We start from the raw sequence: 12517 nt of genomic DNA on the forward strand, positions 1-12517 counted from the left end.
GTGCCCGTGGAGGGGTGGTTGAACATGACCCCGTGGTGTGGAGGGCTGGATGAACAGTAGACGGTGGAGGGGTGCCCGTGGAGGGGTGGTTGAACAGTAGCCAGTGGAGTAGCGCGCGGTGGAGGCTGGATGAACAGGAGCCCGTGGAGGCTGGAGGAGGTCGACGGTGGAGATGAACAGTATCCCGCGGAGTCTCGTTTTGCGGCACGCCACACCCCTCCCGATGAACAGGACCCCCGTTTCAACCGTAGCGCTCCAACACAAGTCTGTTTCGTCCGTTTTACGGTATGCCACACCCCTCCTGATCAACAGGACCCCCGTTTCGACCGTAAGAGGTCCGTTTCGTCCGTTTTGCGGTATGCCACACCCCTCCCGATGAACATGACCCCCGTTTCGACCGTAGGAGGTCCGTTTCCTCCGTTTTGCGGTATGTCAGACCACTCCCGATCAACAGGACCCCGTTCCGAATGTAGGAGGTCCGTTTCCTCCGTTGTGCGGTACGCCATGCCTCGTTTCCATCGCCTGTTCCGTCCAAGCCCTCCTGATGAACACGACCATGCATTTCGTTTCGACCCAGCCGGTTGGCTCCCACGCGTTCCGTTGCCTCCCGATGAACATGACGCATTTCGTTGCCTCCCCATGAACACGACGATAATGATGTTTCTCCGTTCCGACCAAGCCATGTACACGGGCCCTGGCCGTACGTATGCGCGAGTAGTCCTTCGAGACCCCGCCCGTATGTACACATACGTGGCCGTATTTTCTTTCTTGCACCCTGGCCACTGTACGTACGTGTACATGCTACGTGCGCGCCTCTACTACGACATGTGCGCGCCTCTACATCCACCAGTATATATGTACGTACACGTTAGCGACTAGAATGACAACGCTACGTACGCTTCGACCAGGTGGGTCCCGACTGTCAGGCACTTCCTTGGCTGCGAAGATGTAGCTGGTGGGTCCCAGCAGTCAGGGGGAACATTTTTTTCGCGAAATATAGTGGCCCATCCGGTGGGTCCCAGCTGTCAGGTGGAGGAATCATTATTTTCCGCGTAATAAGGAGGCACTTCCTTGCTGCGGCCGTGGACCCAGCTGTCAGCCTCTCCACGTATACTCCACGTCCGATGGAAGTCGTTCCTTGACCACGTTGACCACGCCGCGCCGAGAGCACCAGGGCGGTGGATGACGGTGAGGCCTAGGAAGGGGACAACGGGGAGCCGGGGAAGACGCGGCAGTGGAAGCCAGCGCGGAGAGGAGTACGAGGGTTCACTGGTTCGGTTGTGGTGTGAGGTTGCCGTCGCCGCAAGGCTGGCCAGCGGTGGGAATAGTATGGGCAGTGAGGCCTCCACGGCAGCACAGCCGGCCACGGGAGGCAGGAGCATGCGGCACGACCGGCGCTGCATTGGGCGGCTGGAGCAAGAAGACCAGAGGTTGAAGAAGCACTACGACCTTTGGATGGACATCGTACGGTCACTGGATCTAGAATCGTTCATATTGACTAAAGTTGATAAAGGCCCCCATCCCAGTCAACTTAGTAGGCCCACAAGTCAGCCTCCCACCATGGTGGGTCCCAGCTAGTAGGGGGAGTATTCATTTTTTGTGCGTAATAAGGAGGCACTTCCGGTGGGTTCGAGCTGACAGCGGGGGGAACGTTTTTTTGGCGAAATACGCTGGCCCGTCCAGTGGGTCCCAGCAGTCAGGAGGGAAACATTTTTTTGCGAAATAAGGTGGCCCGTCTGGTGGCTCCCTGCTGTCAGGTGGAGGAATAATTATTTTGCACTTTATAAGGAGGCACTTCCTTGCGGCCGCCTGGACCCAGCTGTTAGCCTCTCCACGTACAGTACTCTTCCGATGGAAGTTGGTCATTGACTATGTTGACCACGCCGCGCGGAGAGCACCAGGGCGGTGGTCTGGACGACAGCGAGGCCTAGGAAGGGGACGACGCGGAGTCGGGGAAGACGCATCAGTGGAAGCCCGCGCGGAGAGGAGTACGAGGGTTCACTGGTTCGGCTGCGGTGTGAGGCTGCCATCACCGTAGAATAACAGGGGGTATGGGTGAGTAGAGGGATGGCCTGGCCAGCGGTGGGAGTAGTACGGGGCGGTGAGGCCTCCGTGGCATCACAGCCGGCCACGAGAGGCAGGAGCACGCGACAAGCCCGGTGCTGCTTTGGGCGGCTGGAGCAAGAAGACCAGAGGTTGAAGAAGCACTACGACCGTTGGATGGACATCGTACGATCACTGCAGCTAGAATCGTTTATATTGACTAAGTTGACAAAGCCCTTGGTACGGGTCAACTTAGTAGGCCCACAACTAGGATTTGGCAGGGAACATATAGCCCATTTGCGATTTGTAAGAATGTACAACCCATTTTTTTAATTCTAATGGAATTTACTACAACCCATTTACAGTTTGTTAAAAGTACAACCCAACTTCTAGCTAGGACAATGATTAATAATTTCAAACAACCACTCAAAACAGAATTCAAAAAAAAAATTCCCACATTTTGATGGGATACGAAATATTTTTATCTGAAATTTCTAGTCAGGTTAAATACAATTTCAAAATAAAGTTGTATTACGTTAAAATCCAATGAAATATTGCGCGCGCAATAAGTAATGAAATTAAAATTTTCAAATTCCAAAAACAATATATTTTTCAAACTAATTACGTGTTTGATGCATAGTAACTGTCCAGTTATTATAATTACATCCCATTTATTATTTCTTAAATCCATTTTCTTGTTAAGCCTAATGCATACCTCCTAGGAAAGTTTGCAGCCCAGCGGGGCGGAGAATAACAAGTTGACCCGGATATTGTGTACAACTGTCGGCCTAGCTGCATTGCTGATGTTGAAAAAAAAGCCTGTGTAGTACAGTACAACATAACATGGTTACTCAGCCCACATTCAGTGACGCCGGAAAGGCCCAAACAAGGCTTCTGTACAACTTTTTGAAGTCACTGAGCTCAATTAATAACTTAAGAAAAAAGTTAGATTACAGTGGAACCTAATTAAAAGCTGTCACGAGCAAATAAATAATTCAACGGGTCCCACTTGTGCGTGTGTGCGTGTGTGTGTGTGAGAGAGAGAGATAGATAGAGAGAGAGACCCATCGGTCGATGCTTATAAATACATCTTTCAGCCATATGCATTGCTGATGCTCAGTAAAAACTTATACAGTTGACACAATCATATAGAACATCATAGCACGAACTTGCATACTAAAATTTCACGCAGGCGGCACAATCAGGATGGAAGCAGTGGATCGCTACGGGAAGGGCTATTTTGAAACCAACGAAGTCGTACATAACGGTTCATCGTCTTTATCAATGATGGGGAAATATCTTGAATGTTGTGGAAAGAAAATAGACAGACAACACAATAAGTTCTGCTAGCACATTAAGTTGACGTACAACCCTTTCTAATAAAAGTTCAGGTACAAATTAGTACATGTCACAATCAAATGTAATGGCATATCAGTGCTTCACACCCATAGCTCGGATTTAACTAGTATCTGACAAGATTTAGTTGTTACCTCAAATTAGAGCACATCCAGGCAGTCAGCCCTGCCTCTTCTCCCAAAGAAGCAGTGGCCTCCGCCGCGTGATGGAGTAGGCCCTGTGTCATCCATTGTTCCGAGCAACACGGGGAAAGTCTGATGTTGACTCCTGTAATGGACGTCGTTGACAGACCCTGGCACCAGCGGCGGCGGCAGGACTTCAATTGATGGATTGACCACTTCTTCTACATGCACGAACACTCGATACAGGTACATCCCTAACGTGGTCCGCGTCAGCCTTGGTGGCGACGAATAGTACAACCCCGGTTCCTGCACCGGTATCTCAACACCAATCACCTTCGGTATGGTGGACGGCTTCTTCATCCATGCCATAACCATCAGAGCCCAGCTGTCTGGAGGAACAAACATACTTACGAGCTCACCTCCAAGGTCGTTGATAAGCTCGTTCATGGACTCTCTATTCCAAGCACGTCGAGGCATGCCATGGAAGGTATGATTTGTTAAAAACTCAAGCTCAGAGGGCACTGAGCCCCATCCGGGGTGCCACCCATCAAAGCTCACCAGCGCGCTATCGCAGAACAAACGCCGAGAAGATTCGAACACACGACTGCAGTCAAAAGTTGTTCGGAACCTGATGAAGAAATCAGTCGGTGGCGGACAGACTTCGACGAGCAAGTCACTTATTTGGATGCCATGCGCAATGCTAAGAGCTTTGACAAGGTCGTTTGGCGAGACGGGAGGACGGTCGCCGTTGATGGTTACCATCAGCACTTTGCCGGCAAACTGGTCGTCAAGCGCCGCCATGCCACTGTTGAGCGACAGCACGCAGCGACCGAAGGAAGGACGGACCTCAGGATCTCCAGCTCGGAGATCCGCGTTGACCAGCGACATGATAGTGCGCTTGAGTACAGGGAGTACAGGAGGGGGATTTGGGGGAACTGGAGTAGGAATCGAGATTCCATAGGTGTGGGAGGGGCGGGAGACTGGGGATGAGAAGGTAGCATGAATTTCGAGCACGCGCCAATATGCTCTCGGCGCGCAAGCGCATGAAAACACCAGTGGTGCCCACATGTCGGCCTAAGAGTCCTTATTCTTTATTTTTTGGAGAGCCCGACCTTTTTTTAGGATCTTTTGAGAGGCCGGCCTAAGAGTCATAATTGACCTATTTGGCATTGCGTTACTACTCGGCCCATATTCAACGACACCTCACTGGCCCAAACAAGTGTACATCATCGAAAAGACACTGAGCTCTAATTATATAACTTGAAAAAGGAGATATACTCTGAATACTGGAGAATGGTGATGCCCTCATTTAGCCCACCAGTAATTCGAGACAATAAACAGTTCGAAACAACGATATATACAGCATTCAAACACTGACTAGTGACTACTACTGACATAAACAGCAAGACATGATCGTTCATAATAAGTCTTGCTACACCACCAAAACGCACCCATCTGCAGCGCTTAGACTCTTGTGATCCAGACGAGAATGACATTCTAAACAGAAGCAACTATTACATAGTAAGAGTGACATAGACGAGGATGACCAAATGACAAGGAATATGCATAACAAAATAAAGAACTACCCATCCAAAACCAGCAGCAAAGACAACAAAGTCATTCGAAGAGATGATCCAACACCATCATAATTTGCAGCCCCGCTTCAGCGACCAGTGATCCGGAGACACCAGTACTCCACCCTTTCGATGCAACAGCCCAATTACCTATCAACCTGAAGGCTTGAACCACATCACTGCCTGTCATAATTGAGACATCCAAGGATCAAAGTTAATCTGGATGCCTTTGTCATTCTCACCTTCTTTTGGCTGCATGATGTATCGTTGACAATCAGGGGAGTTTGCTCCCGAACTCCTAGGGCTCACCGTGTAGACACAGTTTTCCATAGCAAACAGAGCCTCTCTGCCATCAAGGTCCTTGCCAACAGTGATCTCCTAGTTAATCAGATAATTGAGTCCGAGAAACAGAGAGTGTGAACCAAGGTTGTTTACCCGCCACCAACTAAAAAAAATCCTAAAGGCCCCCAACAAGATGATATCCTGCTCACAGACGTAACAACCACTGCCCGGATACTCATGTATTAGATGGTGCTTGTATACAATGGGGTTTTTGCAATATAACTTTTCCGGCTCATGTGTCCGAATGATCATCAGCCTTTTGTCATCGTCTGATCGAGCGAGGAACCAGTTGTGCTTCCCTGTTTTTTGCAAAGGTGGTGTGATTACAAAGGGCAGTAACTGTAGGGACACTGCATCATATCAAAAGGACATGCATTGTTAATGTAAGATCAGCATTTTTCAGAGTATGAGTAGGATAATGCAAGAAACAGCATTGATATGTCCCTGTTGGAACTGGGAGGAAAATACAGGGAAATGTATACTGGGTTCAAAAATATAGAAGTGCCATGCATGGTTATACTCATGTTATCTCACAATCGATTCTTCACAACAAACTACCATGTCATGCATGTTATGTAATCATGTTTTGTCCTCACAAACAAATTCTTAAAGGTAACTAACAGACCATGCATTGTTATATACTCGTGTTATGTGGGCAAATTTTTTGTGAGGATATTATTCTAGCCATTGATTGCTGAAGGGCGAATATAGGTATGTACACATGGTAAGCATTGCAGTATTTCACTACTTCCAAATATAGAGTTCTCCATATGCACATTTACTTCCCTAATGTATGGTTAGACGAAACCAACAGTGTGGTGCATGTTTCTACAATCTTCTGCAAAACAAGGTCCGTCCAACTAACATAGTAATCTAGATGACTTGGACCGCGATGGTAATACTCTATATAATCCAATGGAGGAAGGATAATCTCATGGGAGGTCTGGAAGTTCACGAGCACCAACTTTTTACCGTCTTCTCTGAAGGCAGCCATCTAGTGGGAGTTCATGGCGACCCAGTACATACCTGCCAAGAAGTTTCGGGCGATGTTGATCGGATCGATGTCGAGGGAAATGATGTACGGCGGCCCACTACATACCCGCAAAGAAGTTTCAGCTAATGGAGATCGGATTGAAGTTGAGGGGCATCATGCACGCCTCCGTATCATGGTGAGCCAATCTCGCAAGACCAGATAGCAGCAAGTAGGGTGTCTTGAAAAGCTTAGGGCTCGCTTCGATGATGGCCTTGTGCATGTCTCTCGAGCATGCAGCCAGCCGCAGGGCGCTCAACATATCCATACACGAACAACAGAGGTCGAGGATGTTATTGGGGAGATTGCTCCAATCGCGGCTCATATGGATGCTGTGCGGTTCGCGTTCGACCATGGTGGAGTTTGGAAGGGGGCTTGATTTACGGGGGAGAAGGATGTCAGTGCTGGAGCGGCTAGCGAGGGAATAGTGGTACTGGGGGAGGCGAGTGAGGCGACGGTACACGGGTGCACAGTGAGATGGAGACGGAGACGGAGAAGGAGATGGAGATGGAGTGGTGCTATGTGAGCGGAGAGGGAGATGAGGCAAGGCGCCAATGTGCTATACAGCGGCGGTGACAGACTACACAGTGCATAGGGTGAGGCTGACTTTGGTAACCCGAACACGCCGCCTGGACTAGTGTCAGGCGCAGGGTGTTGTCTCTTCACTGTGAGGACTGGATGAATAGTATTTTGACCATCAAGTGTACCGCAGTAGTAGTAGTAGTAGTAGTAGGAACATGAGTACTCCAGTATTGTATAGCGGAAATAGGTCTCCCGTGCTAGCATGCCTGTTCACTTCATCGTTCAGGTATCATCCATATTGCGAGCAGTACCAAATTCTCGTGCATGCCCAATCAACGCCCTGCCGCGATGCATGCAGTGGTCGTTCTGGTGCATCAAGGGCGGCATGCAGATCGTTCCACACTTGAGAAGAGGAAAAATGGAAAGGTAGAACGCGGCAGCAGAGGAAGAGAACGTTGGCTAACGAGGCTGGGAGGGGATCGAGCAGGAAGTTAATGCTCCACGCCTAAAGGTTTTGGGAAAACCTGATTTTCATAAGGTGACTTATACTCACCTAAACAGAGGGAGTATTCCTTAACCAGAGAATGTTGTGTCTCCCACTCACGCGCTCAAAAAACAACTATGACACATTTTTTATCTGTTTGCATAGATCCCACCTATCAGGAAGGATGGGCACGTACACGAACAGGTACAACTCATCAGTCTACCTGCATAGCCTTTTCGTTTAGTCTACCTAGTCGTCTAATCAACTATCTGCACACCACTTCTCCCATTTACTTCTCCATCGGGAACCGATTCTCCTCGGCTTCTTCACCTCCCCTTCGTCTTCATTTGCATCCAAACCCCACTGCGTTCACATTGTTTTAACCTCTTTAAATAATCATCTACTACTTCAGTTAGACTAGCCATCTAATCCTAATTCTCCAAACCTCTTTAAATAATCATCTACTACTTTAGTTAGACTAGCCATCTAATCCTATCACTGCCTTGCCCTGCCTTTCCTTCGCTGACAGGTGGGACCCAAGCTTATGGGTCCCACATGTTAGTGATAGAATGGTAGGATTGTTCGCGTTAGGGGATCCTCATCCCCCCGACGTGCCCCTCATCCCTCTCGGCCCCACCGCTCCTCTGCCTTTGTCTGCATGACATGCGGGCCAGCTAAACTGCGGCGACCATCAACTTTCTACCACAGACACACCCGATTGGACGCGGTTTGCCTGCTCCACTGCTGTGCTCCGATCTGTACTCCCGCACCATCGAATTTTCATCCAGCGGCTGCGAGAAGCACCCTCTCCACGGACACGCCACCACCGGCCGGTTCATCTCGAATGAGTGAATCATGAACCACGCCACCACCATGAGAATGACATGTGGGTCAGCCGCATTTATGGTCCGCATGTCATTGACTCATAGGCCGGGCACTAAGCCACTGAAGTTTGGTCCCGTGGGCCCCGAGAGGGAAATGTAACTCCTGCGGCAGGCCTTGTGGTGCTCCTGCAGTACGAGCTCATGCCAAAACTGGAATTTGTTTCTTACTACTACCAACTAGTACTAGTAAGGTACACGTGCATTGCACGCATGAGATTCTGGTGGTTTGTGCATGTGGAGCTTTCTGGATTCTAACGTGTGGCAAAATCTGGTGGAATGTAAGGTTAGGCAAGTTTGATTAACTTAGGTGAGTGTTTGGTTCAAGCGCCACCTTAGGCAAGCCACACTAAGGCCCCACATGACATACACACAAAAAATGTGGCAAGATTCCCTTAGGCTTGCCAACTTGTGGCTCTCATTTTGAAGAACTAATAACTTTGCCTAAGCTTAGTTGTGGCAAAGTTAGTCATGAATTAAGTTCAACCATGGAGTCTTGTAGATTATACATGTGCCAGAATCTGGTGGATGATATCCAACGGCCAGTAGTGCTCGGATTTGCCATCTTTGTACCGTCGGATTGGCTTCATCCAACAACCAACTTTCAAAGTTTTTCACACACTATATAGGGGGTATAGATATATATGTGCCAGTCTGTTGCAATGGATCCAAAGTATATCTATTTAGTGGGGTGCACTCTAAACACATTATATATTTATTTTTCTCTAACCTTCCGTAGCCATGCAACCAAGCCACATAAGCTTCATGGGTGCCCCCCACATCATATTATTCGTACTACGTTGATTGAAAAAAGATAAATCACCCAAAACAAGATCTTCCCGTTTTTTGTTCCTACGATGCTGTGCCGTGCATGTACCTACTAGTTGTATAGTGGTAGTACTAGTAATATAGTATTAGGAGTACAAACTTGGTACTAGTAGGAGTAGTACTAGTACGGAATGCTCCTACTCAATCAACGAGCCCCGTCTGACACCAAATTTCTTGGCTTCCGTGCTACAACTAGATCTTCCCCTCGTTTCTGTTTTCCAACCCGGCGGCGGGCGGGTTGTCGGTTTGCTCAACGGCGGTCCCACATGAAAGTGAAAATGCTAGGCAACACGCCTTCCCTAAGCTATGTGTCGTGACGGACGGGCCGTGTTGTACTCCCGATTCCCGGGCTTGTGGGGGTGCGACGCGAACGCGGCATGCCTTTTCCTTTTACCAGCAATGTGCCCGTGCGTTGCGACGGATCCAAAGTAGTAGAATAGTAGTATTTGTTCACAAACTTGAAAGAAATCCATATTGTTTTAATATACTCCTAATATATTACTCCCTCCGTACCTAAATATTTGTCTTTTTTGAGATTTCAAATGGACTATCACATACTGATTATATAGACATATTCTAGTGTTTCTAGCAAGATGCCCGCGCGTTGCACGAAGTTGATGGAAAAGGGAAGCACAACTTATAAATTGACGGATGGAGTACTAGTTACAGTGATGCATATAATTAAGCAAAGGCATCGCACATGTCGGTATTGACTGGAACGAGAATGCAACAACACAATAAGAATTAAGGCCACGATGATGCGATAACAGTGGTGGTTATAGAAGGCACGAAGAAAGATGGATGCACGAACGTACGACCTCCTCCTCCTCAACTTAGTGCGTCGGGCCACCGACCGGCGGCTAAGGAGCGGCGGCTTTTGTGGCGAGGCCGAGGTGCTTCTCAGCAAAGGCATCCAAGGCTTCCGGCCGGTTGAGGAAGGCCAACATCGTAGCATCCTCACTGGCCTTGTAGATACCTATGTACACGATTTCCTCGTACACGTGGATGTGTAGGTCGATGAATTTCTTGCAGGGCGAGGCGCCTCGCGGCGAGCGCGACCTCCAGGTGGACATTCTTCGTGGCGTCGGCGGGCAGTCGCGGGGCTACCAGTGCTTGAAAGAGGTTCCGGCCATGGAGGACGATTAGGGTGGCAGGCAATGAGGAGCCCGGGCGCACGGGCTGGAGGAGTATGGTGATGTCGTCCGCGAGCTTCTTGACGATGGTGAACTTGTTGCTGGTGGCATTGATCATCTGGTCCAACTGAGAGTCGTAGTTGGCGTCGACGGCGGCCATCCACCAGCCGGTCTCCAGCACCGTCTGGAGATGATCCTCGGCGCCATGCCGCAGGCCGACGTCGTGGACCATCTGGCGCAGCCGCTGGCCGCTCACGCGCATCACCGCCATGGGTCTGGAGTGAGCTCTTTTGCGCTTAGTGTAGGTGCTTAGGCAAATGCTTATGTGTGCATGATGTGGTAGATGCATTGGAATGGAGGGGCGCCTTTATATGAGGGCAATAAGGGCAAACTGCGTTGCATTCACATCGTGCAGCCTCTTTTCCCGGACCTCCTCCCATTACTTCCCTCATGCATTAATTGAAGGAGGATGCATTGGCCGTTCAACATATCGGGAACCGCTACTCCCTCCCTCGTCTGCATTAAAGCCGTACCGGGAACTGCGCCGCCCGCTGTCAAATCGAATACTCCCTCCGTCTAGGTGAGTATTAAGTCATCTTACGAAAACCAAATAGTAAACACATAGGCATGGTGCATTAACTCTCACGTTGTTTCTTATTTTTTGACATAAATAGAGGAATCAACCAAGAAGAGATGTGGGGTTTGTATGCTTTTAATGACTTGAGACTATCAAACATGACATGCAGTGGTCAGTTCGTTGCACAAGAACAAATACAACCCACGTCAGCACACACGCATCTTATATAACATCACATCCAATGGCTATAAAAGATGAATGAGACCAAATTATATCTCATCTAGATGAGTTCTAGCAAAACTGTATTAATAATACTTAGTACTCCTGGGCGATGTATCATATATTAGTATCATGTAGTACTTTATTTATTTATGAGTTATCCAGATGGCACTGCGCCGCCAAAAAAAAGAGGGTAACATCAAAATTATGGACTACTTTTTTGAGTATGTTGGTAAGGTACGGTCATAGTCACTTGTTGAAATCTCTAAAAAAGACAAATACTCCCTCCGTCCAGAAATACTTTTCATCAAAATGGATAAAAGGAAATGTATCTAGACGTATTTTAGTTTTAGATACATCTCTTTTTATCCATTTTGATGATAAGTATTTTCGGACGGAGGGAGTAGAAAATAGAGTTAGTGATGATGGTGTGAGTGCCATCCTGCAATATAGGCCGTCGGATTTATATCTAACAGATAGGAAAGAAACTATGGCAATTTTGCAAAAATATACCCACACGTCTCTCCATGTTCGCAAATAAGGCATTCCCTCGTTCAACCTTTTCTCTCACAAGATAAACTACTCATACAAATGCATCTTGAGGTGTCCATAGAATCGAAGAGAGGGATGATGTGTGTGTGTGCGCGCGCGCGATCGATAAAGAGTGCCATCGAATTTGTGTGTGCCCACGTCAAAGATATAGAGTGGCTGGCCTACTGGAACATGAGATGGGACATGTGCAGTTTGTCTCTATGGCATGGATACCTACCTGCAGCGCTCGACTATCGTTGTGTGGTGGGGGAAGAGGGAGGCCCAATTAACTATAGAGGTACAATGGCTGGTATGTGTGTGGAGGAGGAGAGAGGCCTACCTCATGTATTAAGGAGATCGATCTGCCTCATGTATTAAGGGAGATCGATCGGCATCCATGCATATGTGCAGGAGAGGAATAAAGTTGGGAGAGAGACAGAGATAGATTGTTGGAGGGGGTGGTAGTGGAGTTGCTTCTAACAAATGGTGGGATAGGCTTGCTAGACAAACGGAGGGCACGCCCGCAATATCAATAAGAGAGGAGATGGCTGCTTGTTGTCTGTGCACGTGCGTGTGAGAGACGGGTCAGGAGGCATGCACAAATGATGAGGGGGGACGATGTGGCTGTGGTAAGCAGACATAACTACATAGGAAGATCAATTGCCCTTTGTTAGAGAAAGGAGAGACATAACTTGTGAGGTACGTCGATCGATGGGGGGGTAGTTAAAGTCGATCTAGGTATATGTTGGGAGATCGATCGGTATACATGCATGTGTGTGTTAGAAGCAAATGAGGCACGAGGAGAAGGATAGAGAGAGAGGGATGCATGTAGGAGGTGGTACGAGAGGCATACTATATCGAGGGGGGAGGAGTGT

The sequence above is a fragment of the Triticum dicoccoides genome, chromosome 6A (assembly GCF_002162155.2).
Source record: "Triticum dicoccoides isolate Atlit2015 ecotype Zavitan chromosome 6A, WEW_v2.0, whole genome shotgun sequence".
Lineage (NCBI taxonomy): Eukaryota > Viridiplantae > Streptophyta > Magnoliopsida > Poales > Poaceae > Triticum > Triticum dicoccoides.